The 26,404-nt window shown below is 39.1% G+C and overlaps 1 protein-coding gene across 3 annotated transcripts in view; it reads left to right on the forward strand.

Annotated features, from left to right (window-relative positions):
* The window catches only part of LINGO2 (leucine rich repeat and Ig domain containing 2), a 2,506,396-nt gene that overhangs the window by 1,568,023 nt on the left and 911,969 nt on the right, over positions 1-26,404 (forward strand). For 2 of the 3 annotated variants that reach the window (XM_069765264.1, XM_069765275.1), the window contains exon 6: positions 13,165-13,323. The gene's annotated coding sequence lies outside the window, so the exon portion shown is untranslated. Of the gene's footprint in view, positions 1-13,164; positions 13,324-26,404 lie in introns of those variants that run through there. The other variant, XR_011320767.1, reaches the window with a different exon arrangement.

A 26,404-nucleotide genomic window follows, 5' to 3' on the forward strand; every position in this document is an offset into this window, starting at 1 on the left:
CTCATCTGCATTGTTGGGTCTGATGTCTCTCTTCTTTTTCTTGATAATACCCCATAGACTCTCTATGGAGTTAAGGTCAGGTGAGTTTGCTGGCCAATCAAGCACAGTGATACTGTTGGTTTTAAACCAGGAATTGGTACTTTCGGCACTGTGGACAGGTGCCAAGTGCAGCTGAAGAAAGAAATTTCCATCTCCAAAAAGTTTGTCGGCAGAGAGAAGTATGAAGTGCTCTAAAATTTCCTGGTAGATTGCGGCGCTGACTTTGGTTTTGATATAAAACACTGTACCTACACCAGCAGATGACATGGCTCCCCAACCATCACCGATTGTGGAAACTTCACACTAGACCTCAAGCAGCTTGGATTGTTTGTTTCTCCACTCTTCCTCCAGACTCTGGGACCTTGATTTCCAAGGTCTAGTATGAAGTTTCCAAAAAAAGTCTGCATCTTTTTCAGAATTCAAATCTCAGCAAATCTGCCCATCTCTACTAATCTGGCATCTCTCATTTCCCTTCTATGGACACAAGTCCAAGAACATGTCTAGTCAGCATGTGACCAGAAATATATAAAACAACATACAATTAGTCACAACACTGCATGCTGTCCTGATTCAGCAATCTGCATACTCCCCACTGTCATGATTCGGCAGTCAGGAGTCCTATGAAATGACAACCCCTTTAAGTTATAACCCAAACCTTTAGAACTATGCACTGATTAGCTGAGGTCACCATTACCATGTTTTCTATTCAGAAGAAGAGAAAGATACACTATAAGTTAGTAGCACATTCAAAAGTCATTCAAAGTATAGACAAAAATGCAAATTATGTGCATAGCAAATGAGGCCCCCAAAATGAAATACACAGATGGAGTTATAAATGTTAGATATATGTAGCTACCAGTTTGCGGAGGATGCCCAAAAAGTCAATGTGGGGAGAATAGCCCCCATGTGTAGACCCCATATCTGGACACAGAGTTAGTTCATTCTTGGTTTGCCATCGTACAGGTTACAACAAAAAAGTATTTATTTTTTGCAGGTAACCAATGTTGGAGCCTCAGGTGCCAGTAACAGCATGTGCATCAATTGTGTAACCACAGTCCAGCTCTCCTTAATATGTCCTGTAACTAGTGAGACCTGAGAGGTGGCGTGGCAGTACTTGTTAATTTGTGATGCTTAAAGGAATCTGTCACCAGGTTTTGGCTACCACAGCTGACAGAAGCATGATTTATGGCCTGAGACTCCGATACCAGCGATGTATCACTTACTGGGCTGCCTGCTGCAGTTTTGATAAAATCACTGTTTATTTGCTGCAGACCTAGCAGGTCTCTGAATGCTGAGCTCTGTCTAACCCCGCCCACACCTCTGATTGGCAGCTTTACAAGTATATTTTTCATTAGTCAGAAAGCAGCATGCCAGTGGTAATAATCAAGTTATACAGAGCTCTAGTGATGATTTACTACTGATAAAACTTATTTTATAAAAAATACAGCACGCAGGATGGTAAGTGACACATCTCTGCAATCAGGTTCTCAAGCTCTAAATTATGCTGCTCTGAGAAGATGCAAGTCATGGAGACATGTTTCCTACAATAGACCACCGTAGTGAAACATGGCATTGGGAATGAATGAAGTTACCATAAAGATGTGTACATTTATCTCAGGACAGGTCAGGTAATCCTGTGTGCAGGGATACAAGGTGCCAACCGAGAAGAAGCAGAAGTGATTAATCAATGAGGTGATGAAGGCATCATTCAGCTTTATTATACTAAAGGAACTTTACTATTTAAGATATACTTCTTACTCAATGAAAAACAACAAACAGTAACCAGAGGGATCCCTTACAAATCAATGGGGCCCATCTGCTTTCATTTGAAGCAAGAGGGCACTGGATCTTAATTTCGGCGATGTGTCCCATTTGTCTGTTCTAAATAAAAACTTGAAAGGAAGAAAGACATGTGAACAGAAACTGGCTGTATAATCTGCATGAAATATATGTTTGTAGTCTATCTTTTCTAGTAAAAGTTGACTGTGCCGCTGATCACCCAACAATGGACACCGATTTACCCTATGAATGTTTCTATTAGAAGCCACCAAGCACATGGATGGTCGCTAGGTAGTCGAAGCCATTATGTACTGCTCTATTAAGAATATTCTTGAGTAGTAGCGGACACAGACAGAAGAGGACATTCATTTTGGCCTTTAAATCTTTGGCCCCTCTGCGCCTGCAATGGGCAAAGGTTGGACCAAAGGTATGTCTGCCACTCTCCTTAAGCAACAAAGTTGATCTCAGTAAAGTACTGCTGTGGGACCGGCGTCAAAAAATGTTGCAAAAATTCAACTTCATAAGATGTACAGTAAGCAGGTACCTCGGTAAACCAATTGGGTCTAAGGCAGCAGTAATTCAAATGTTTGACATGTGTTTACAAAGTGGCGCCAATTGTTGGGCAAGAAAACTCTAATTCGATCCACTTCCTATCTTGCTGTGTTTGGGTATCTGGAAACCGATAGGGATTTTTGGGGACAACAGACTGAAGCAATATATTTGCACTCAAGTCAATTGCTGCTGATATGGAACACAAATCCGCACAGAAATACTTATGTACTTTTGGATGTCAAACATAATCTTTAGTGACAAAAAGAAATCAAGCACAATATATTGAGCTACAATGCATGGTAGAATTTGAGAAGATGGAACAGACAGTCTTGACAGTGTCAAGAGTTGTCACTCAAAAGCTTGTATTGGTTCATGGCAGTAATTGAACTTCAGTTTCTTCTGTGCGCTACAGATTCTAAGATAAACTAAACCTTTAAATAGGATTACGACAGAAAGAGAACAGGAAGCTATAAGAAACTAATCTCCTTCATCTAGTCCGCTAGAACTTCTTCTAGATGGTGGAATAGGGTTTCAGTGGGATTTTACTTTTTCATTTTTTTATTCCAATGTAGATATTGTAAATTAATATTGCACAGTTTATTATAGCCCTCAACCCACTCATGGTTGCTACTTCCATAAGGTGAGATGAGTATCTTGGGTCAGGAAGCCATCTGAGATGTCCTCAAGGTGATGTACAGCAAAGGAGGAGAAGATGGCAAAAAGATAAGCACTCTGTAGTAGAGCCAAATTAACAGGAACTTTTATTGTCCTTGGTAGTGTGAGAAACAAGTGTGTTGTGTACATTATTTAGTGGGCTACAAGTATGGTAGGGGGTGCAGCATGTGGGGTGGTGGGGAGGAAATGGGTTGATGAGCTGGCACAGTATGGAAAAGAGCAAGGATAGTGTGGAAGAAGAACAGCCACAGTGTGAGGGGACAGTGTGAAAAGGACCCAAAATATTGAGAGGAGGACATTTGGAGAGAGAACAGTGTGAGGAGACAGTATGAAGATGTGGCCGCAAAGAGGACAGTGTGATGACACCTTGTGAAGAGGGGATATTATGGATGAGGGAACAATATGAGGGGAAACAGTAGAGTGGGGAGACCATAAAGAGGGAATGGTGTGGTAATTGTTCAAAGTAGTGTTGTGTTTGTAGTTCATAAGGGCAGACAGTGTGTTGGCTGTACATAAGAGAGGAAAATATGATGATATAGTTCATGAGGATTGAAAAATGTACCCCATTGTATCTAAAACTATATTATCACCCCTTTCCCATTTGGAAAAAACTGTTGCAATGTAACATTTAAATACATTCTATGAATAATGTTTTTTACAAAAAATATTGTCAGTACAACATTTAGGCATTATGGAATTTGTTAACCTTGCTTAGCCCTCAGTTTCGTTAAAGATCAGTATATTCAAATAGTTTGCTAGCTCTGTGCTGACAACCTAGCTGAAAAAGCTATTATTAAATGGAATCTGTCAGCAGGTTTTTGCTATTTAATCTTAGGACAGCATGAATAGGGGATGAGACACTAATTTCAGGGATGTGTCAACTGATTATACTTTGTGCTGCTGTTTCAATACCATCAGCAGGAAATTATCACTGCTGGACTAGCTGCCCATGTGTATACTAGTCCCACTCCGCTCCCAGCATTAACAGCTTACTGTCCATATACAGTGTATACAGAAAGCTTCTAATCTGATTGTTTCAAATCTGCTGCACCCAGCAAACTAAGTGATACATCATTAGGTTCAGGGTCTTTTTCTTCATTATGCTGCTCTCAGATGAGGAAGCAAAAGCCTTATGACAGATTCCCTTTAAGAATAGCACCCCCAGCAACCAGTTAGGCATGAAACTGAAGACACATTGGTAACCACAGGAGAAAAATGATGAGTGTCTATGTTTAAATGTTTAGTTTCAATAGAAGTGCTGCATTATATAATTTGGTAGGTTTTTGTAAGCACCTTAAATTGGTATCATTTATTATAGTAAACTATCAGAAGCCTAGATCACATCAGTATATTGCGCTAGCTGGTCAGTCATTAGTTATCTGCAGCCATTTACCAGACTATATAATGCCATTAAGGTCCATGATGGCATTTATGATCCTATATGCAGCGTCTCAGAGGTCCATCTATGTCCCATTAGATATATGCAGTATATTACCTTTATGTCTTTGGAAGGCAGAATTTTGTAAATGTTTCCTAACTTCATGATCATTTACTGAGCCCTCAATAATTCAAAGTGAGCTGTATAGTAAATCAATATAAATACATCTAGATTGTAACATGAACATATCAAGGGTCCAATGATGTTTCAGTAATAAAAAGCATTTTACAACAGCTGAAATTAAGCAATAAATTGATTAAGGTCCAGCTTAAATTAACATTACACTGTAAAAGTATTATTGTGTCAAGAAAAGGAACCTAATCCTCCTCCAAAAGGCTGAATATAAGATTGCAGCCATGTGCTTAGTAAAATATGCATCGAGTGGTCTGAGCCGGATTCCAAGCAAAAGACTAAGAAATTGGTCAGTGGGTTAAAATAGCGGTTAATGACTTAACATAAGCTTGATAAACCGCATGTAGTGTCTCGTGTATACCTAGTAGATATTGAAATATGGTACATGGTGTTTCCTATAGCTTAACTTTTACTAAAAGGGATTGTGGATTTGTTGCCTATAGACATTTTTCCATTTTAAATAGAGTAATGGATACATAGGCCTGCATGACCTCTTTCTCAGGATTCTTAAGCGTGTGGATTACATTACCCAGAAATAGATCAATAATTCTAAAAAAGTCAGACTATCTATTTACTTCATATTTTATTTAAGAATACGCAGATCACACTGAAGCCTGTGTCTGTGGTCAAAGCATTTGAAGGCTACAATACTATAATAAAAATTATAGTGCAGTACTAAATAAATAAATATATATATACACACACACACACATATAAATACATACACATACTGTATATAAATATATATTTTTTTTCACTGTAGGGGTATTACTAATTCATGTTCCCTGCCCATACTAAAATACTTATCAGCCACCATTGTATTCTGTTTTCGGCACTGCTTTGATCCTGTTCTGCTAGTTGCACCTAGCTGGATCACTCCAGTGTTTGGTGGGCAAACTGGAAGTCACAAGTCAATGTAAGTCTATGAGAGCCAGAACGAGGCCAGAAAGAGGCCTTCATAGATTTACATTGAGAGCATGTGACCATTAGCTCTGTTTTCTGGTCAGTCAGAAGGTGCAGTTACAAGGTGGCAGAACAGGACCAGAGCGGCATCCGGAACAGCAGAAGAGGGCAGCTGATAATTAGATTACTTGGGCCAAGGAACATTCATTAGTGAGAGCACTCGGTTGGTCAAATAAATAAAAAAAATACCAGAGGGGTCCATTAAGAGGATTCTACTGAAAGAAAATATCCCATTGCTGTAATCTGATTACTTGTTTTGGGCAACAGTGATTTTCATCTGCGTCAGTTTCATAAATGAGGCACGTAAATACATTGAGATAGTCGTCGGTGGGCCTTGCCTGACCTTTACTACTCATTGCTCTCAAAAAAAGATTTGACTTTCACATTTCAAAATCACAAAAAAATGTAAAATGTTTCGATTTTCAAACTTTAAATTTTTATGTCCTTAAATCAGATAGTTATACCAGACAAAATAATTAATAAATAACTTCCTACATGTTTATTTTACGACGACAGACGGCAGGCAGGGGTCCTTATAATCATACTTTACTAGTTAGCACTTTGCCATCTTATGCACTTTTGCCCACTTGTAGTTTTGCACCGTCAGCACTTTATCCTCATACTGCCACACATACTTTGTTCTCACTGTGAGCATTGCCGTATACTTTGTACAATGGAGTAACCTGTCGGCTTCAGATAGCCTTCTAACTTAGTGGTTGCTTGTATATTTTTTATCTTACCTTACTGAATTTTCAACTAGTATGAGGTGTTTTGCATTATAATAATTTTTTCTCTATTTTTACTACTGTGTTTTAAAATGTGCTATGGATCCCCTTTTCCTGCTTCAGCAGTACAATTTATTTTTTTTTTTATTTTTTTATTCTGCTTAAATAAAATGTATTACTTGGTATAAATTTATCTGTTCCTCTTTTTTATGCTCTAATCAGCCTATAGGGGCTGCCGTTGTTAAATTGTGTATTGAGTTTTGTCTATAACTAATCCCATTGCTATAGAGATATTCTGGTATCTAATGTTTATTTTACATCTGCACAATTTTTTTAATTTATTTTTATTTTTTGGGGGGGGGGGGAGTTAGAAGGGTTTAAGTTTCATCATCAATTTTTCAATTTTCCCCCCAAAATGTACAAAACCTTTTTTTAGGGATCACATCACATTTGAACTGACTTTTAGGGACCTATATGACAGAAAATACCCAAAAATGACATCATTCGCAAAACTTCACCCCTCAAGGTGTTCAAAACCACATTCAAGAAGTACATTTGTAGGGTTGGCGGAACGCTCCGAGTATATATATGTATAAATAGGTGCGTTCGTATCCTGGGGTCCACCGTGTAGGAGAGGAACCTGCTGCTGGCAAATGGCAGCGCTATATGGCAGTATAAGCGAACTCTGTTAACTCCACAGAGTTTCTAGAAATAAGATGCTGTGCCCTGCTAGCTTCACAGGGGAACACAGCTAACTGCTGAGCTGATGGCAGTCAGTGGTCACACACCCAGAAAAGCACACAAACACTCCTCACCGGAGGTGTCAGTATTCTAGGGGCTTATTTTAGCTGGGTCCCAGAATACATACATGCAAACTCCTCACCAGAGGTGCTGGTATTCTAGGGGCTTATTTCAGCCAGGTCCCTGAATACACACATAACACACATACAGGCGTGACCACAAATAACAAGCTCATGACATGAGGTGATACTAGCGCATGGCCGTGCAGCCATGCAAACCTTTCATAGCTGCAAGAGCTTCAGGAACTTCCTAGGGAACCAATGGAAGTTGCTACAGTACCTGAGCAACTTCAGGACCTTCCTAGAGGACCAATGAAAGCTGCTGCAGTACCTGAGCATGTGACCCTAGACCTCCACTGAGAGATCTTACCTTGGGCATGCTCAGTGTGTGCAAAGCAGGACTTAGTCCCAGAAATGCCTGCTCGCCGCTGACCAGTGCAGGCTACAACAGCAGAGCCTGGAAAGGCAGTAGTAACCCTTTGCACAGTATCAAACTGAGTAAGACTCTGGGACCGACGTCTCCGCTGAGCAGGCTCCACTGTGGCTGATGTAGAATGGGAGACCACAGCAGACATGGCTCGAGATTCCCCCTGTGCAGTGGCGGGAACTTGACTCCTAACAACATTAACCCTTTGGGTGTTTTACAGAAATTACTAGAATGTGGAAGGAAAACATTTATATTTTCATTATTTTCACAAAAATTTAGCTTTACCCCCAAATTTTTTACTTTCACAGTAGTAACAGGAGAAAATGGAACCCAACATTTGAGTATGCTAGTACCCTATATGTAGAGGTAAACTTCTGTGTGGGCACATCTCAGGAGTCAGAAAGGAAGCAGTACTGTTTCACTTTTTGAACGCAAAAATGGAAAGAATCAAAAGAGGACACCACGGCACATTTGGAGAGCCTCTAATGTACCTAAACAGTAGAATCTTACAACGAATGACCCTATTTTAGAAACTACACCCCTCATGACTTTACCCGGGGGTATAGTAAGGATTTTAATCCAAACAAATCATACAGAATTTGATAACATAAATATGGTCATCATATTGAATATGCTGTCATAAGTGTTGAGCGCAAGTGCTTGCCAATCAAGTTTGCATAGGGGTGCTCCGCTATAAACCAAGTATCGCAAGTGTGTCTTGGGGAATTCATTTCTCTCTCCTCTGAAATATATAGTATATCACAAGAGGGAAATGTTTTAAACAGCTGGCACACTTTTTTTTACATGTTTGCCGTCATTCATTAAATAATGTTGATCACGTGATCTAGATAGGAAAAAACGGCCCTGATGGTCTCCTCCAAGGTCTTAGGCTACTTTCACTCTTCCGTCTTTTACAGGACGTCGCAATGCATCTTCTGTGTAAAAAACGCATCCTGCAAAGTTGCCCACAGGATGAGTTTTTTGCACATAGACTTGTATTACTGACACATCGCGACGTATGGACACACGTTCCATACGTCGTGCACTGGATGCGTAGGTATTTGGCGGGCCGTCGTATCAAAAAAACGTTCAAGGGAATGTTTTTTCGTACGTCAGGTCCTGCATTTTAAACTGCGCAGGCGCGGCCGGAACTCCACCCCTTCATCCCTGGGACTTCACAATGGGCAGCGGACGCGTTGCAACACTGCGTCCGCTGCCCACGTTGTGCTAAAAAGCTTCAACGTCCGTCGGTTAGCTTTCTAACATCAATTCACAGTAGAAAAGATGCAAAATCCAACCATCAACATTTAAACTGAAACATCAAGAAGGAAAGTCATACAAATATGGAAATCATGTGCTACCATAGCCTGCAGCATCTCTGGACTTGTCAACAATCCTTTATTTATTTTGCTCAATTGTATACAGCCATTAATTCCACAATGCTTTACAGACATTATCATCACTGTCGCCAATGGGGCTCACAATCTAAATTCCCTATCAGTATGTCTTTGAATGTGGGAGGAAACGGGAGAACCCGTAGGAAACCCACGCAAACACAGGGAGACCATACAAACTCCTTGCAGATGTTGTCCTTGATGGATTTGAACCCAGGTTCCCAGCTCTGCAGTGCTAACAACTGAGCCACCATGCTGCTCATTTTGAGTAGGTCCACAAGCATGCTGCCAGTAGGGGATCTTGATTATTTATGTGTCCAAAAGCATTCAATGTGGCAGAGCCATTAATAATCTCACTGATAGCAAGCTATAGAAGCATCTCTGTATGTGGCACTCATACTTGATATTGAATAAATTGAGATTCTTTCAAAATTTTGTTTCCATTTTTTCATCATTTGCATGCAAATCAATCCTGCGATTTCCTTAAATGCATGACTTTTCCTTCTTGGTGTTACATTTTCAGAGTGCATTTCAAGAAATAATATAGGTATGAATGAAATGTGATAATGTAAATTAATTACACATGGACTTTGTTCTATTAATCACATGACGTGAGTAAAATATTTATTGATTGCAATATTTGTTTAATGTATATAAGAATGATTTATTTGCAGAATAAATGAGATAATTCGTGGCTGCAATAATGAAATGTCAGAAGGTATTTCTGATAAAAGGATTATAAAAGACAAGGTCACTTTGAAGCATAGTAAGCTATGTGCTGATGACACATATTTCCAAGTAGGATATATATTGTTCAATAATACGCTGCTGAAAAGATCATGCTGCTATCTGTTTTATTAGCTGCAAAGAATTGAAAGCTTTGACATTGGTCTAACTATGGCGAATTCCAATCTGTATTTTATCTCAGAGAAAATTCATATGACTCGACTTTTAATAGCCTTGACCTGTTTACTGCAAACCCATGTAATGAATTTCCTACACCAGTGATCATTACACTATATATTGATCTAATCTATGAATTGCATTCGTGTATATTTGTTTATTGCTTACATTCCGTTTAATGTGTTTCTAATTAAGCATTTGATTGCTTCACATTGCATACATCAAGTGAATGCAGATCTCAATACTTAACTTACTTACGTATAAGCCTTTTTTATAAGATATTATTTAAAGGAATAAGTTGTTCCCACAATAACATGATGTTTTACCTACTAAAGTTTATTACATTTTATTATATTGTAACTATTAAGTTTTTATTCATGGGAAAATATTGAGAAGTGAAGATTAGCAAATTTATTTGAATGGAATTTAATTTTACTTAAATTTAAAACAACATTTTCTCCTGAATACATTTTTATTAATTCTCTCCAAGTGAATTCAGCAAAATAACAACCAGCTGCCTTCAATTTGGATGACCCATAGAGAGCCAATAAATAGTAAAAGTTAAAAATACAAAATACCTCACCACTCACCTCTCTGGCCACTGAGCTCGCCGCCCAACATCCACAACATCCACAGAACCTCTTCAATTCATTGTCTCATAACATATTTCCAACCTCATAGCTGAAGGCCAGGACTTCATGCCGTGGCCAGGCCTTGAAGAGAAACCAAGGTATGACCAAGTTGGACTTTCTAGCCTAAAGAAACAAGGTTTGAGATTTGGCATGCGGCAACGGAAAGAGGAGATTCTGAGGACTGGATGGTAGACAGTAGGGCAGCCCAAGAGGGGAGCGAAGACACAAAGCGCTATAAAAAAAAGCAGAAAACCCATTTGATATTTCCAGGCATAGTGATCTCCTTTCAAACATAATTCCGCCCATCCACAACAAATTATCTAGCTAGCTGCACCCAGTAGGAGCTTTTTTTTATCTCAGTTGGGTTGTCAGACCTATGCTTTAGGTAAAATAAAGCAAATCATGAAAGAAAACATGTTCTTATCCATTTATAAGTTAACTTGATTTTGGATTTTATTATCAATAAACAACAGTGAACTGAGAGCAGTTTGAACTTCACCGGAATAATGATCATGATTCATGAGTCTTTATCAACCAGCAAAATTCTAATTATTTTACGCCAAGTTGTATAACACTATTATATTTACTGTATAATGCCACATTTGTAGAATGCAATGACCATATTGATTTTGGCTTAAATGCCTATGATTATATGTTTCTTCATGTCATGCACTGTCTTACTAACCGAATGGTCAGTATAACTGATTCTTCATTTGTATACGTTTTCCAATTCAGAAGAATTAATTCTCTAAATAAATATTCTGTGTCCAATCCTAAAAGAAAACTATTCAGAATGTCTACAGCGTGCGCTACCTCGACAGATGGTGTTTAGCATACGCAGATGTAACCTCGCTTAGAAAATTACGTCCTCTACATCTGTACATTTACGACTACAAAACTTAGGCATGAAAAATGCCTCATATTTTATACACCTGTTTGTTGTCTTAAACAAAGTGACTACATTTTCCAGCAAAACTGCTGAGCAAATTAAATCTCGTTTGCTTTATCTGCTGACTACAACAACTTTTTTTAAAATTAAATTATTTATATATTTTTTTGTAAATCTTAAATATAACTTTCCAAAATAATTTTATTGCCTCGGCAAAGTCTTAGATCGTTGCATCTGCCCCGAATGGATCTTTTTTGAAGAATAAAAGAGCATCAAATTATTTTAAAATCAAACAGTAGTGAGAAAACGAATAAATATGTTGTTATAGAAGCATTAAAACTCGGTAGGGTTTAACTTTAATGGTCGAGACAAAATTCTCATTAAGTCTTTGGCCTTGTGCCTCACCGCATGGGGCAGGCGTATTATAATGGCTGGCTAAAGCATTCCCTATCGTCAATCTGGTATTTTCATTCTAACACCCTGCTGTGAGCTCACTGTACAATATTAAGATTGTTGCAAGCTTTTCAGTTTATGTAATAGATACTGCAACATTGTTCAAGTACAGTAATTATTTAGCTTTATATACATCTACGCCAGTTGAGCAAAACAGCTTATTGGAAAGACCTGAACCATATTATGTTTAATCATTTCATCTACATATCCATTGTGAATGCTATTAAACACCGCTTGATATCAATTTTAGAATATGATATATCTGCCTATTTCATTTGTTAGGTTTTATTTTCATTTATTCTTCCAGTTTGGCTTAGAAGAACCATCTCTTTATGAAAGACGCTCACCAGGAAAAATGACTGATCACTCAGGACCGTGCTGTTAGGATTCCTATCCACCAGCTGTAATCCTGAGGAACCTAAGAGCAAGAATTCAATACCATCAGAATAAATGAAGCATTACATGAGACCTAATAAAATCAATAGAATTGCATTGTAATGTCTAAACCTGCTCGTTCCTCCAACAGTGACCAGAAACAGATTTATTAGAAAAGTTCAATTATGATAGAGCAAAAACTTTACAAAATGTCTCCGCCGCTACTGCAATCAATTTCAATGAAAGAACCCAAATATTTTGATTCAACACATGCATCCTGAAGTGATCGATTGCATGCAAAACAATATCATTCTAATGATTTTGCTCCTGGTTAACACCGAGAAAATTAAAACTGAGAAAGAAGAAAGTAGTAAGATATTCTTTTCCGAGATGGTGTTCTCACTAATAATGTCCGTCTTTTTTTTTTCAATTTTTTTTTTGCATGTCCTCATGAACTCATTAATGAACAATGAAAAATGTTTCAAGTTAAAATTGTCACAGTTCACTTGGTGCAAGAATATTCACAAAGGGATTAGGACTGAAAATATACGAGATTATAGGAGATGTGATTAATGACTTTCTTTATCGTGTTTTTATTTTCTTCTAGCATTGAATCAAGGATCAGTTATTTTTGGTTTATGTATGGCATTTGTTTTTAGTTGTTTATTTATGGCATAATTGACTTTTTTTTGTTAACACCGAAGGAGCCATTTTCATGATGAATCTTTTTCTAAATATCAGTATTACTGGTTGTGGATGTGTTTATCTAATGTGATCAGCCTCTATGAATCATGACCCTCTTATAAAGCAATTTGGCCAAACCAAGGTTCCCACCTCTATCGATTATCCACAAGTCGAGGGTTGTTCATCCTTTGTCCATGCTGTATCCTATGATGTCGTTCTTATTGATCAGTGTTTGATGTTTTCTTGATACTAGTAAGCACTTATCTACTTTCCAATTAAAATGCGGTAACGTGTGTTGTTGCAGATTCATGTTGACTACGCTAAGAGTGGAATCATGAATGATGAATCCGTGCTTGACAAGCTGGTGTTATCATGATCAAGTCCTGTGCTTTGATTTCACACAGTGGCCAAACGCTTTGTATAATCGAAAAGAGGGAAGGGATTTTTAGAGCAAAAGTATTTGGTAAGTCATTCTAGAATGTTCTGTATGCATTTGTACTTATATATCATGTATATAGTTTTAAAATGCAGAAGATGTGGCATTTTGGGGGACTGTTACAAAGCTATAATTCCCAGCATGTTCTGGTGGTTTTTGGCAGATTTGCAAACAGTCTCAAGTTTGAGATCGCTAGTCTACAATGTCAAAACATGGGATATTTAGCAGTGAGTCTGCATTAAAATGATTGCTGTGAGGAGTGCTTCAGCCTCAGTGATTATTACACACAAACCTTATGGGCATCGTCTCACTTGACTTTCACTTGAAGGTTAACAAAAATAAGGGGCAGGAAGAATAACACATGACTGTTGGATCTGCAGAATACCTCTGGTTCTTTTTTTGTACGTAACTATGGAAACATATAGGTATCCATAGGAGCCATACAATCTTTCTAGTGAATGCATGAAAACACGCTTTTCATCTGCAATATCTGCAGTGAATATCAGAAGACATAGATACTTAATAATTTGTATGTAAAAAGATATTTATGTCACATGCATTTAAGTCTAATGTATATTATAGGTGCAGGTCCCACCAAATGAGACAAGAGCAGGAGGACATTTGGTCTGGGAATAGGTGCAGGACATTTTGTGCTGTTTCAATTTTTACTACACCATATATAGTAATGGCAAATTACTAACACAGGATGTAGATATGTTGCTAGAAAAGGTTTTAGTATGGCCAATGCTCTTTCCCTCAGTCTTCTGAAACAACTTTTAGCATCCAGTTTGTTACCGGTTTTTACAAATGTGCAGGCAGCAGATGCAATGTTTGCGTTTATGCCTTGGACAAAACTAAGATGTTTCAGTCTTCTTCTGGTAAATCTTATGATATTGCTTCATTCAACAATTGTTATACCCAATATGTGACATATTGCATCTGCTGCCTGTAGTTATGGGCGAGTATTCTCGTTGCTCGGGTTTTCCCGAGCACGCTCGGGTGGTCCCGAGCATTTGTTAGTGCTCGGAGATTTAGTTTTCCTTGCCGCAGCTGCATGATATACGGCTGCTTGACAAGCTAAATACATGTGAGGAGTGCCTGTTTGTTACGGAATTCCTACATGTATTCATGCTGTCCAGCAGCTGTAAATCATGCTGCTGAGGCGAAGAAAACCAAATCTCTGAGCAGCTACAAATACTCGGAGGTCACCTGAGCATGCTCTGGAAAACCCGAGCAACGAGTATACTCGCTCTTCACTAGCTGCCTGTCATGCAAATTCAATACATTGGGTGTACTATACGCAAAGTAAAAAAAAGTATTGCAGTGCATTCATGTTAAGAATGCGGCACATTCTGGTGCTTCTAAACATTTTGTCAATGTTCACAAAAGGGATACTTCCCATTTGGCGTTTTATGTATTTGAGAAGGTACATAACCCTATCCGAGGTGGTAACAGGCAAAAGCTCTTGACAATATGTGAAGCTTTTTGGATTTTAGAACTTGATAGTAAATATCCTAGAGGCATGAATTTGAGAATTTATTGTTTCATGTTTAATGATATTTTTGTGTTTGCTAATTGTTTTCCCACTTTGTAACATCTTGTGCATAATTAATGCAATTGCGTACATGTTTATTGATTGGTGTTCTGTTTTATATAGGCCTATGCCACTTTGTATTTTATATCCTATGATTAAGGGTGCTGGTAACGAGCCAGAAATGCATCAGGTGTTTCCTATGTTTTTAACATGGCTTGACATGCCGAAATAATGTTCTTTGATATTTTTACACGAGTTGGTGTTCTGGATCCTTGCTTTTCTCCGTGGCTGTGCTCACCAGCGGAACGAGCACCCACCTGTTTGTCTGATTGGACTCAGCCTCATTTGGTTTTCATTCTGGACTAGGTTGACAGCCCCCTAAACCTTTATCTCCTATACCGTATATGTCCCCTCTGATTTGTAAAGCACTGAGGAATATGGTGGCGAGATAGAAATAAAATGGTCATTATTTATTTTATTATAATCGCAGTTTGATTTTCTCGGACAGTTACAGTGCTTTGATAAAATATTCATATCCCATGAACCACATTTTTATCATGCAATATCTGCAAACTTAATGTATTTTATTTCATATGATATAACAACACAAAGTAGGAAATATTTGTCAAGTGTAAAGGAAAAAATGTGTTTTCTATTTATTTTAAAAGTATAAATCTGAAAATTTTGACTTGCATTTGTATTTAGCCCCTTGTAAAGCTGATGCTCCTAAATAAAATCTATAAAATCCTTAGTAACCAATTGTCTCCAGATGTCATATAATTAGTAAATTGAGCCTACCTGTGTGTTATTAATTCTCAGTATAACTACTGCTGTTCTGTGATGGTCTCAAAGGTTTGTTAAAAACATTAGGGAACAAACAGCATCATGAAAACCATGGGACACACCAAGCAGGTCAGGGATAACAATGTGGAGAAGAGTAGAGCAGAGTTAGGTTCGAAAAAAATTGTGCAAGTTCTGAACATCTCACGGTGCACTTTTCAGTATATCATCCAAAAATGAAAGGAATATGGTACAACTGCAAACCTACCAAGACATGAACGTCCACCTAAACTGACATCCCAAGCAGGGAGAGAACTAATTAGAGAAGAAGCCAAGAGGCTTATGGTCACTGGAGAAATTACAGAGATCTACAACTCAGGTGGTCATGTACTCTACAAATCTGACCTTTATGGAATCGTGAATAGACAAAAAAACACTTTTGAAAGCAAATAACAAGAAATCCCTTTAACAGTTTGCAAAAGCCATGTAGGTGATACAGTTAGCATGTGGAAGAAAGAAGATGTTAACTGTGTTCAGATGAGACCAAAGTAGAACTTTTTGGGCAAAATGCTATGTGTGACCGAAAATTAACACTGCATATCACCCTGAAAACACCCTCCCTAACGTCAAACAAAGTCAACTGTTGTGATCTTTTTCTTCAGCATGGACAGTTAAACTGGTCGGAGTTGATGGGAAGATGGATGTAGCTAAATACACAGCAAAATTTGTTAGAGGCTGCAAAAGACTTAAGACTGGGACATAGGTTCACCTTTCAGCAGGACAATGACCCTAACCATACCACCAGAGCTATAATGGAATGGTTTAGATCAAAGCAAATTCATGTGTGTGGATGGCCCAGCCACAGTCCAGACCTAAATCCCATTAACCATCTGTTGCAAGACTTGTATATTGCAGTTCACAGATGCTCTTCGTCCAATCTCGCTGAACTAGAGCTAGTGTCCAAAGAACAATAGATTAAAATTTCTGCCTCTAGATATACAAAGCTGCTAGAGACATACCACAAAAGACTTGCAGCAATGATTACAGCGAAAGGTGATCCTACAAAGTATTGAATCGCGGGGGTGGGGGTGAGCTGAATACAGATGCAAGTCACGATTTTCAGAATTATATTTTTAAAATACTTATACAACATGTATCATTTCTTATACACTTCACAAAATACTTGCTACTTTGTTTTGGTATATTACATAAAATCCAAATAAAAACCATTTAAGTTTGTGGGTGTAAGCTGGAAAAAATGAGGATAAGTTCACAGGATATGAATACTTTTCCAAAGCGCTGTAACTAATAAAAATTCCTCTAGTGGTGTCTTCAAGTAGCAAGCATGTCATATTTTTCATCTGCAATATGTCTGCCCTGGGGATTTAGAAAGATAAAGTTCTGCCGACAATAAAGATATATTATGATGACATTAATCAGCAAAGAATATTGCACCTACAAATAATAAGGCTTTAATTTGTTTTGGCGGATACTCATTTTAAAGTTAGATGCATTGCAAAAGATTATTGCAATGTGGCTAAGCTACATAGAAGATCACCTATGACCACCTTTAAATATAAATTTGTGTGTTAGGTTTTATCTGCTGGTTTATTGGTACTATAAATAGTGTCTTATTGGCCAACAGACCATTTCCAGCAGTTTGAAATGTGAAAAATTCCATATTCCTATTTTTATGCACGTCTCTTACAATTATGCCCTAGGCAACCTAACTAAGCTGCATGTAAGGTCAGGACAGGACAGACTATGTGTAGAGACAAATGTGAGAAAGTATTCTAATATAACATTTTCAATACATGTAATATTTCAGTTGTGTATTACTGAAATGTGAACACTCAGGTAAGTGACTAATAACATGTAAAATTTCAACTTACTGCTGGATTATTAAGGAAATGATCATTGAAAAATAAAAAAATCTGCAAAAGTCACAAACTGCCAGCGGCAAAGACCATTTGCTCTTTGGATAATTAACTGCATACAAAAAAGGGAAAATCTAATGGCAAAGAACTCTATTGATCTTTTATTTATTTATTTTTTTTCATTAATGAAAGCTAAATGCTTGTACGTTATCGATGCTCTTTGAATGTCAAATTAAAATATTCTAAAACAATTTTAATTCTTATAGGGCAACTGTTTAAATAGTATTGCAGGCATCATTTTTATAAATCAGTTGCAATTATTCAATTATACAACACAGTGTAGACACAGGTTGTCATACATAGACACAAAGTTGTCATATGTAGGTTTGACGCTTTCTTAGTGGCATGAATAGAGATATTGTCAAAGGTGGGTAAGTCAGGTGAAAAATATAGACTTAATCCCTTAATGACCTATGACGTGTTATGTCCGTCATAGGTCACATCCCCCACTTTGGTGCGGACTCTGGCGATGAGCCCGCACATTTTCAGGCACATGATAGCTGATCTTCATATCACCCCCTTTTGCCTTATTCAAAATAAAACAATTACAAAAAATAAAAAGTGCACATATTTGGAATCGCCACTTTCAGAATCGCCCGATCTGTCACTAAGTATTAAGACTTAATCTGATCTTTTTTTTTGGTCACTACAACTTTGCAATAAAATGCAATAATGGGCAATCAATAGATCATATCTATCCCAAATTGTATCAATAAAAACGTCATCTCGGCATGCAAAGAATAAGCCCTCACTGAGACCAAGATTCCTGAAAATTGGAGACTCTTCAGGTTCTGACTTGCCTCTCTAACAATCCTAAGAGCATATCACACTGAAATATTTCTTGGTCTTCCAGACCTTATCTTGACCTCCAATATTCCTGCTATCTGTCATTTCTTAATTACGTTTCAAACTGAGGAAAGGGCAACTTGAGAATGCTTCGCTACATTCTTATTGCCTTCTACTGCTTTTTGGGCCTCACTCAGACTGCAGTCATGGTTTCATAGTATATATTGCGTACTTGGTACCTGGATGTGTGCTTTCAAGTCCAGTTAGTTCATTTCACATTCCCGATGTGTTTCTGACAAATAGTTAGACTGTTATGTGAGGAGTAGCAGGGTCTTAGGGCCAGCGGAACGCACCAAATAATAAGACAGATAGAGTATGGTGCGTTCGCAGCCCGGGGTCCACCGTGCAGAGATGGAACCTGCTGCCAAGTAATGACGGACTATATGGCGGTACTCATAAGTATACACACGTGGGTTAAACTTCACCCAGCGTGAAGGAAGTGATCCTGTTGCATCACAGGACCACGGTACCGCACATAGAGCGCGAGCAAGTAGTCAGCGAACTCAACCCCAACTAGGATTGAAGTCCGATTAGACCCTTGCTGGCACAACACCGCAACTGGGTGTGTAAGGAAACTCAATAACAATTTTAAGGCACAAGAGTGCATGCGGTGCCGCACTGACGAACGCCACTAACCACCCAGGCTTGGGTAAGGAAAGCACAGAGGAAGTGCACGGCGCCGTACTGGCGGTCACAGCAACTGGACGCTGTAATGTGTGATAAGTGCTGTAGGCTAAGTCGGGCGCTAGATAGCAGCCATACACCTTCCGCGAACAGACATTCAATAGGGTAGGGGTTTCCAAGGACGACTTGCACTCACAACATACACACATTAACAATTGTACACTAGCGCATGGCCGTGCGGTCATGCGCAGTTTATATAGTTGCAGCACAGGAAGTGGCCACAGAAACTTTGCCCTTCCAAGACCTGCCAAGAGGACCAATGGAATGTGCTGCAGAGCATGAGCACATGACCCTCGATCTCCAACGGGAGATCTTGCCCTGGGCATGCTCAGTGTGTGCAGACAAGGACTTAGTCCCAGAGAAGTCCGCTCGCTGCTGACCAGCACTGGCTTTAATGGCAGAAGCTGAAGAAGCAGCAGTAACTCTCAGTACAGAGTGAGACTGAGCAAGACGCTGGGACTGACGTCCCTGCTGAGCAGACTCCACTGCGGCTGGATGAGAATGGGAGACCGCAGCGGAGATGGCTCGAGATTCCCCCTGTGCAGAAGCGGGAACTCGAGACCTAACACAGGGCTTCTCAAAATGGCAGATCAGAATTCGAATCTTCCAGTCCATGGCACTGACCTCCTTGGCCAGTGGAGCGTGTCCGATGGATGAAGGTAGATATAAAGTAGCCTAAATCTCTCAATGATTTGTAGCAGTATTGGCACGCTCTGCTCCACTGGTGACTGCTCTATTTTGAGCTTTGACAATCAGCATTTCCATCCGATGTGTGCCACAGGCCTGGACACTAACATGGATTGTCAAATTTAGATCCTCAACTGCGGTTTTGAGAAGCCCTGCTACATCTCAGATTACAGACCACCTATTTGAAAGAATCACACATAGAGAACGTGCAATAAATTAACTGGACTTGACAACACAAAGCCAGGCACCAAGTACCGTATATACTCGAGTATAAGCCGACCCGAGTATAAGCCGACCCCCCTAATTTTGCCACAAAAAACTGGGAAAACTTATTGACTCGAGTATAAGCCTAGGGTGGAAAATGCAGCAGCTACCAGTGAATTTCAAAAATAAAAATAGATGCTCCATACTTTTCATTATGGCCCCATAGCGGTGCCATATAGTGCTCTGCACCGTTCATTATTTCCCCATAGATGTACCATAGAAAGCTGTGCCATATAGTGCTCTGCACCGTTCATTATTGCCCCATAGCTGTGCCATATAGTGCTCTGCACCGTTCATTATTTCCCCATAGATGTACCATAGAAAGCTGTGCCATATAGTGCTCTGCACCGTTCATTATTGCCCCATAGCTGTGCCATATAGTGCTCTGCACCATTCACTATTTCCCCATAGATGTACCATAGAAAGCTGTGCCATATAGTGCTCTGCACTGTTCATTATTGCCCCATAGCTGTGCCATATAGTGCTCTGCACCGTTCATTATTGCCCCATAGCTGTGCCATATAGTGCTCTGCGCCGTTCATTATTGCCCCATAGCTGTGCCATATAGTGCTCTGCACCGTTCATTATTGCCCCATAGCTGTGTCATATAGTGCTCTGCAACGTTCATTATTGCCCCATAGCTGTGCCATATAGTGCTCTTCACCGTTCATTATTGCCCCATAGCTGCCATATAGTACTCTGCGCCGTTCATTATTGCCCCATAGCTGTGCCATATAGTGCTCTGCACCGTTCATTATTGCCCCATAGCTGCCATATAGTGCTCTGCACCGTTCATTATTGCCCCATAGCTGTGCCATATGAAGCTGTGCCATTGCTGCTGCAATAAAAAAATATATGCCATACTCACCTCTCTTGCTTGCAGCTCCCGGCGTCTCGTCCCGGCGTCTCTCCGCACTGACTAATCAGGCAGAGGGTGGCGCGCACACTATATGCATCATCGCGCCCTCTGACCTGCACAGTCAGAGCAAGAGGACGCGAAGACAGAGCGGCGCCCGGCGTGTGGAACGTGGACAGGTAAATATGACATACTTACCTACTCCTGGCGTCCCGCTTCCTCTGCCTGTCACACGGTCTTTGGTGCCGCAGCCTCTTCCTCTATCAGCGGTCACCGGCACCGCTGATTAGAGAAATGAATATGCGGCTCCACCCCTATGGGAGGTGGAGCCGCATATTCATTTCTCTAATGAGCGGTCCCACGTGACCGCTGAACAGGGGAAGAGCTGCAGCACCGAAGACCGTGTGACGGGCAGAGGGAGCGTCAGGACCGCCGGGACTAGGTGAGTATGCCTCAGCGCCCTCTCCCCCTCACCCGCCGACCCTGCCGCCCACTGTGACTCGAGTATAAGCCAAGAGGGGCACTTTCAGCCCAAAATTTTGGGCTGAAAATCTTGGCTTATACTCGAGTATATACGGGCTGAATACACACTATGATACCATGATTGCAGGCTAAATATATGTAATTCCATTCCTTTTACTGACCACCTCTGAGTATTATTGCAAATCTCCTGGACAACATAGAAATATAGAGTGGGTTGCTTTTTACTGTATATATGTTCTACAAGGATAAAGCTGTACATTGTTAATCTTTGACTAATATTATATCGAGTTTATTAACTTGTATGGTTTGTGGCAATTTTATTGTCTATTTTCAATGGCGCAGACATTTACTATCTATATATAATTGTCTAAGGATTTTTCCATCTGTCTGTCTTTCTGTCTGTCTGTCTGTCTGTCTGTCTTTCTGTCTGTCTGTCCTGGAAATCCCGCGTCTCTGATTGGTCGAGGCCGCCAGCAACGGGCACAGCGAAGATGATGTCATAAAGGACATAGACATCTCACGTTTCTGATTCAGCGACGGGCACAGTATCGACATAGATGTCATAATGGTTGCCATGGCGACGATGATGTCATAAAGGTTGCCTCGACCAATCAGCGACGGGCACAGTCTGCCGCGAATTCTGGAATCATCATTGTCCATATACTACGGGGACATGCATATTCTAGAATACCCGATGCGTTAGAATCGGGCCACAATCTAGTGGTAATATAGTTATTCTAGTTAGTGACCGGTGGATTTGTCACATAGTTTGCTGCTTAGGGAGTGGGAGTTTATAGCACCATTGTGAATAATATTATATTAAAATTAATTACATAATCTATTCCATCTACTGATACCTCAATGCATACAGGTTTTTTTATAGGTCTATTATTCACTCTCCAAGTTTTTGACGGGAATTATAATCAGAGAATTGTTCATGGTAACCTCCATAATTTAGTGGCATACTTGATGTACAGTATATAAATACCTGATGCAGGCCTATTTTTAACCACATAATTGCAATAAATGCAGTGTATGATTATTGCCAGGATCAAGGGAAAGGTGAGTAAAAGAGCTATGAGTATGGTGCACTTAGATAGCTGACATTTTTTTCTTTTATTACCATCATTCTCTAAATCATGACCTTTCAATAAAATGCACAAAAATCCTGAGAGCTGATTGTTCATTTTTATATTCTGTCTTCACCATGGTAAGATGATAATTAGGAAATAACATCATGTTTTACTGTAAGATATTTTATAAGCTGACAGTTTTAGCAGTCAAACATTACTAATTTATTGGTGCTTTTATAATAAAGTATTACATTTGTATATACTTAATGTGAGTTGAATGAGTTACAATATTTCCTTGTCAGAGAAAATATATATTAAATTATAAGCGCATTTTTAAAAGCAACTGCTGAGAAAGTCAGCAATTTTTTACCCGCCATTTCAAATAAAAAGGCGCATTTAGTAAGTGCAGCTGTCCATTCATGACTAGTGATGGGCGAACCTGTGTATGTTGGGGCCTGGCAAGTTCAGACGAATATCTGAAAAATGTTCATGGTACCCAAACTTAGCCCGGACATCATTCAGATGAATGGATGGCCCGAACATCCTTTTGTCATCTGCATCTTTATTGTTATTGTTCAAAATGGCTAGAAGTGGAAGAGCATGTGACCAGGCCTGTCCATCAGCCTCCACCAGTAGTTAATCGGCTTTCCCATGTGTGCTGTTCTTCCTATGGAGGAGTCTGATGGCCTAAGCAGGAATAGATTTCTACTATAATTTCAATCATTTTGTTGTTTACAAATGTCTCAGAAGTAAACCCATAATAGTTATGTATTAGAACATCAAATGATAGAATTTGTCGCTATAAGTAAATATATACTATTAAAATTGAGCTAGATAAATGTGTTGTCAAGTTTTTTGTGCTAAACACAGATAGGATAGATATGTAGATTGCAATATGTTGCAGAAGATTATATAATGCAAGAACCATGAACCTTGTCTAAGTTCCTAGTTTCCTCTGACCATTATTCTATGTCTCTTGGATCTGGCTTCATTTATATCTGAAAAGAACTGAAAATAACTAATCATTTTATGTTTAGTACTTGGAGTATAGAGTCACACTTATTATGTCACCAACCTCTATTCTCCATCCTGTTTAACTCTAGTTTAGAGCTTTTCTCACGTTGAGAGCCACATTAAGCTCTGAGAGATGATTGTGAGCAACATCCAGCACCCCCATGCCCACTAGTGACACCCACTGTCCCCTCTTACCAGTATACCAGCCAGATGCACACCAAGACCTTGTGATTCAGCTTTTTACATAGTATACTTGCATCCCACATTTCTCATATTTGGTATTCTCACATCAAGCTCTCCCTCCACACTTTCTCATCCAGCCTTTAGCATCATCTCTGACTCATAGTGTTGTCCTAGCTTTAGTTTACCAAACTTAATTTATCTCTCCAATCACAAGATCATTATAAACTTTCTGTATGGGATTACTCTCAAAAGTCAACAACTGTTTGCTGGATCTGTACTAAGCTGGCAGTCAGTTGCATTCGACAGATGATTGGTAGAGTTCAGTGAATATGTTCGGAATCGGTCACCAAATCTGGATTTTCCATATTCGTGCCATATTGGTACCCTATTTGTGCCACATTTATATTTGATGATCAGTTCCAAACATATTAGGTAATTTCAACTCCCATTGGCTCCAATGACGTTTGGCTGGGTTCGGCGAATATTGCAAAAACAATATTCGCCTCTGATCGTAATCGGAACCAAATTTTGAAAAATTTGCTCAACTCTAATCATGGGCTCACAAGCCACCTGTGATACTTGAGGCTTAGGTTTGGGATCACCCCTTTTGTATGCTATACTCTACCACACTCTATCCTCTATACTATATACTTGCCTCTTGGTGATCGTTTTATCCCTCCAAGGGAAATGACAGTGTGGTTATCTTTTCAGATATAAGCATGGCCAGTTTTCTAGCAGAGATAAACGGTCGTAGGAAGCTGCTTCATATTTCAGTGAATAATTGATGCAATTGCAATATCTTCTTTATTATATATTAAAACCATTTGTATTCTAGCTTAAGGGTCAATATTGTTAACATATACGGTATATAGAAAATATGTGTACTATATGCACTCCTATGTTGATAACAACACAGTTGTATGAAGTCAGAAAGAGTAAGAGACATGCTTTTCAGCAGGTACTCGTTTAGAAATATAGAGGTCAGTCCCAAGCAACATTTACCGATTTCTAATGTCTATTTGATAACAACTGGATAATTCCTTAAATTTACAAATTATAGAATTATAGAATGCAAGACGAAAGCAAAATGAACAAATACCCTACACTAAGTAAATAAATTAATAGGACATATAAATAACATAGGGTACTTAGTTAACACTATTTTGATCAAAATAGCATAAAAGCCATCCCACCCCTCAAAATAGATGGGGACAGGATATAGAAGCAGACCTGACTGCTCAGTTACCTGCCCTTGGGAAGCTATAAAAAGAGAGAATAGTGAAGAAAACCCTTTTATTTTGACCTCAGCATACAGAATTAGGGCCGGCAGCCCCACCAGAGCAATTGCCAACCTTGTAGTGCGATTCTTCATTCTGGCTCCCAGATGGGACCATCCACTATGTCTTCTCTTATATATCCCCTTTTGTCATATTTAATCTATCATAACATAGATATCATACGCACAGAGATGTTTCCCAGCTTCCTTATCCTAGAAGAAGTGCTGCAAATTGTAAGAAAAATCACCCACAACAGTAGGGCTGCTTCAACCATGGCAAAATTTCACATTTCTGTCAATTCTGACGGCATTTTGTAATGCACACGTGTAGGACATATTATTTTTAGACTTTCATACAAAAGGCATTTCTGTGTACGTTATTTAATCTATGAAACAATTCAAAACATGGCACAGTAATATACCTGCACAATTAAAGTAAAGGTCAACCAGGCTAATTACATTTGTAACAAAATAATTGCGTTGACAAGTCAGCTCAGAGTAAATTAATGCCGAACAAGATTTATTAGATTGACGTACGGCCCAGGAGACAACGTCATTATTACATATGGGATCTATACTGTTTAGTAGATCCGTCTATATCATACCATGAGAACGTTTAATGGCCTTTTGTTCTGTCGTAATCTGTTCTGTTTGTACGGTGAGGTTTTCTGTAGAGACTGTGATACTTACAGTACAAGTGTAATTCTTCCAACAGCTTCTCCATCGCAAGATGAGAGGGGATAAACAAGGATCAACAGCTTCCATAAAACTCTTAGGATTTTCACCGAGTGGCGTAAAATGTGTGAAATGAACTTGGTTCTCTTTGGATAGATTTTATCTAAAGTAACAAACAATTTATAGATTTAAGGTGCGAGAGATGATCTTTAATAGACTTAGGCCTGCGTATTTGAGAAGCACGCTTATATCACGAAACACCGACACTTCACTGCAGGAATAATGTCACTTTGTCATCTATGACTTTGTTTATAAGGTATATTACGGCCTTTTAATACGTAAAACCTGCTCATGTCACTATTTTCTTATATTATTCTAAGCAATGTGTTACTTTTTAAAGGGAAGTATTATTAGCAATGAACATTTCATATGACATTCTACAGTCATGTTGTCGCATTCTGGAAATATCCGATACCCTTCCTATAAATGAATCTACCTTTAAGTTTTTAATGGCATGTTTTAACTGCAAACAAACATAATGGTGCTTCCAGTGGACGACTCAGGCATAGGAGCTGTGACATGAGCGGCATATGGAATATACACTTTATTGGCTGATTAACCCTTAGTTGTAACTCACAATAATGCCCACCAGTGGCATTGCTAAGGCCCGAAAAGATCAAGAGCCCAAATGCCAAAATATATGTCCCCCCTCCCACTGCTTAAAAGATGATTTATACATGTATAATTATTGTATACCACTGCTAACTTGTAATGAGCAAGTATATTCGTTACTCGGGTTTCGCCAAGCATACTCGG

Source organism: Ranitomeya imitator, chromosome 1 (assembly GCF_032444005.1).
Source record: "Ranitomeya imitator isolate aRanImi1 chromosome 1, aRanImi1.pri, whole genome shotgun sequence".
Classification (NCBI taxonomy): Eukaryota; Metazoa; Chordata; class Amphibia; order Anura; family Dendrobatidae; genus Ranitomeya; species Ranitomeya imitator.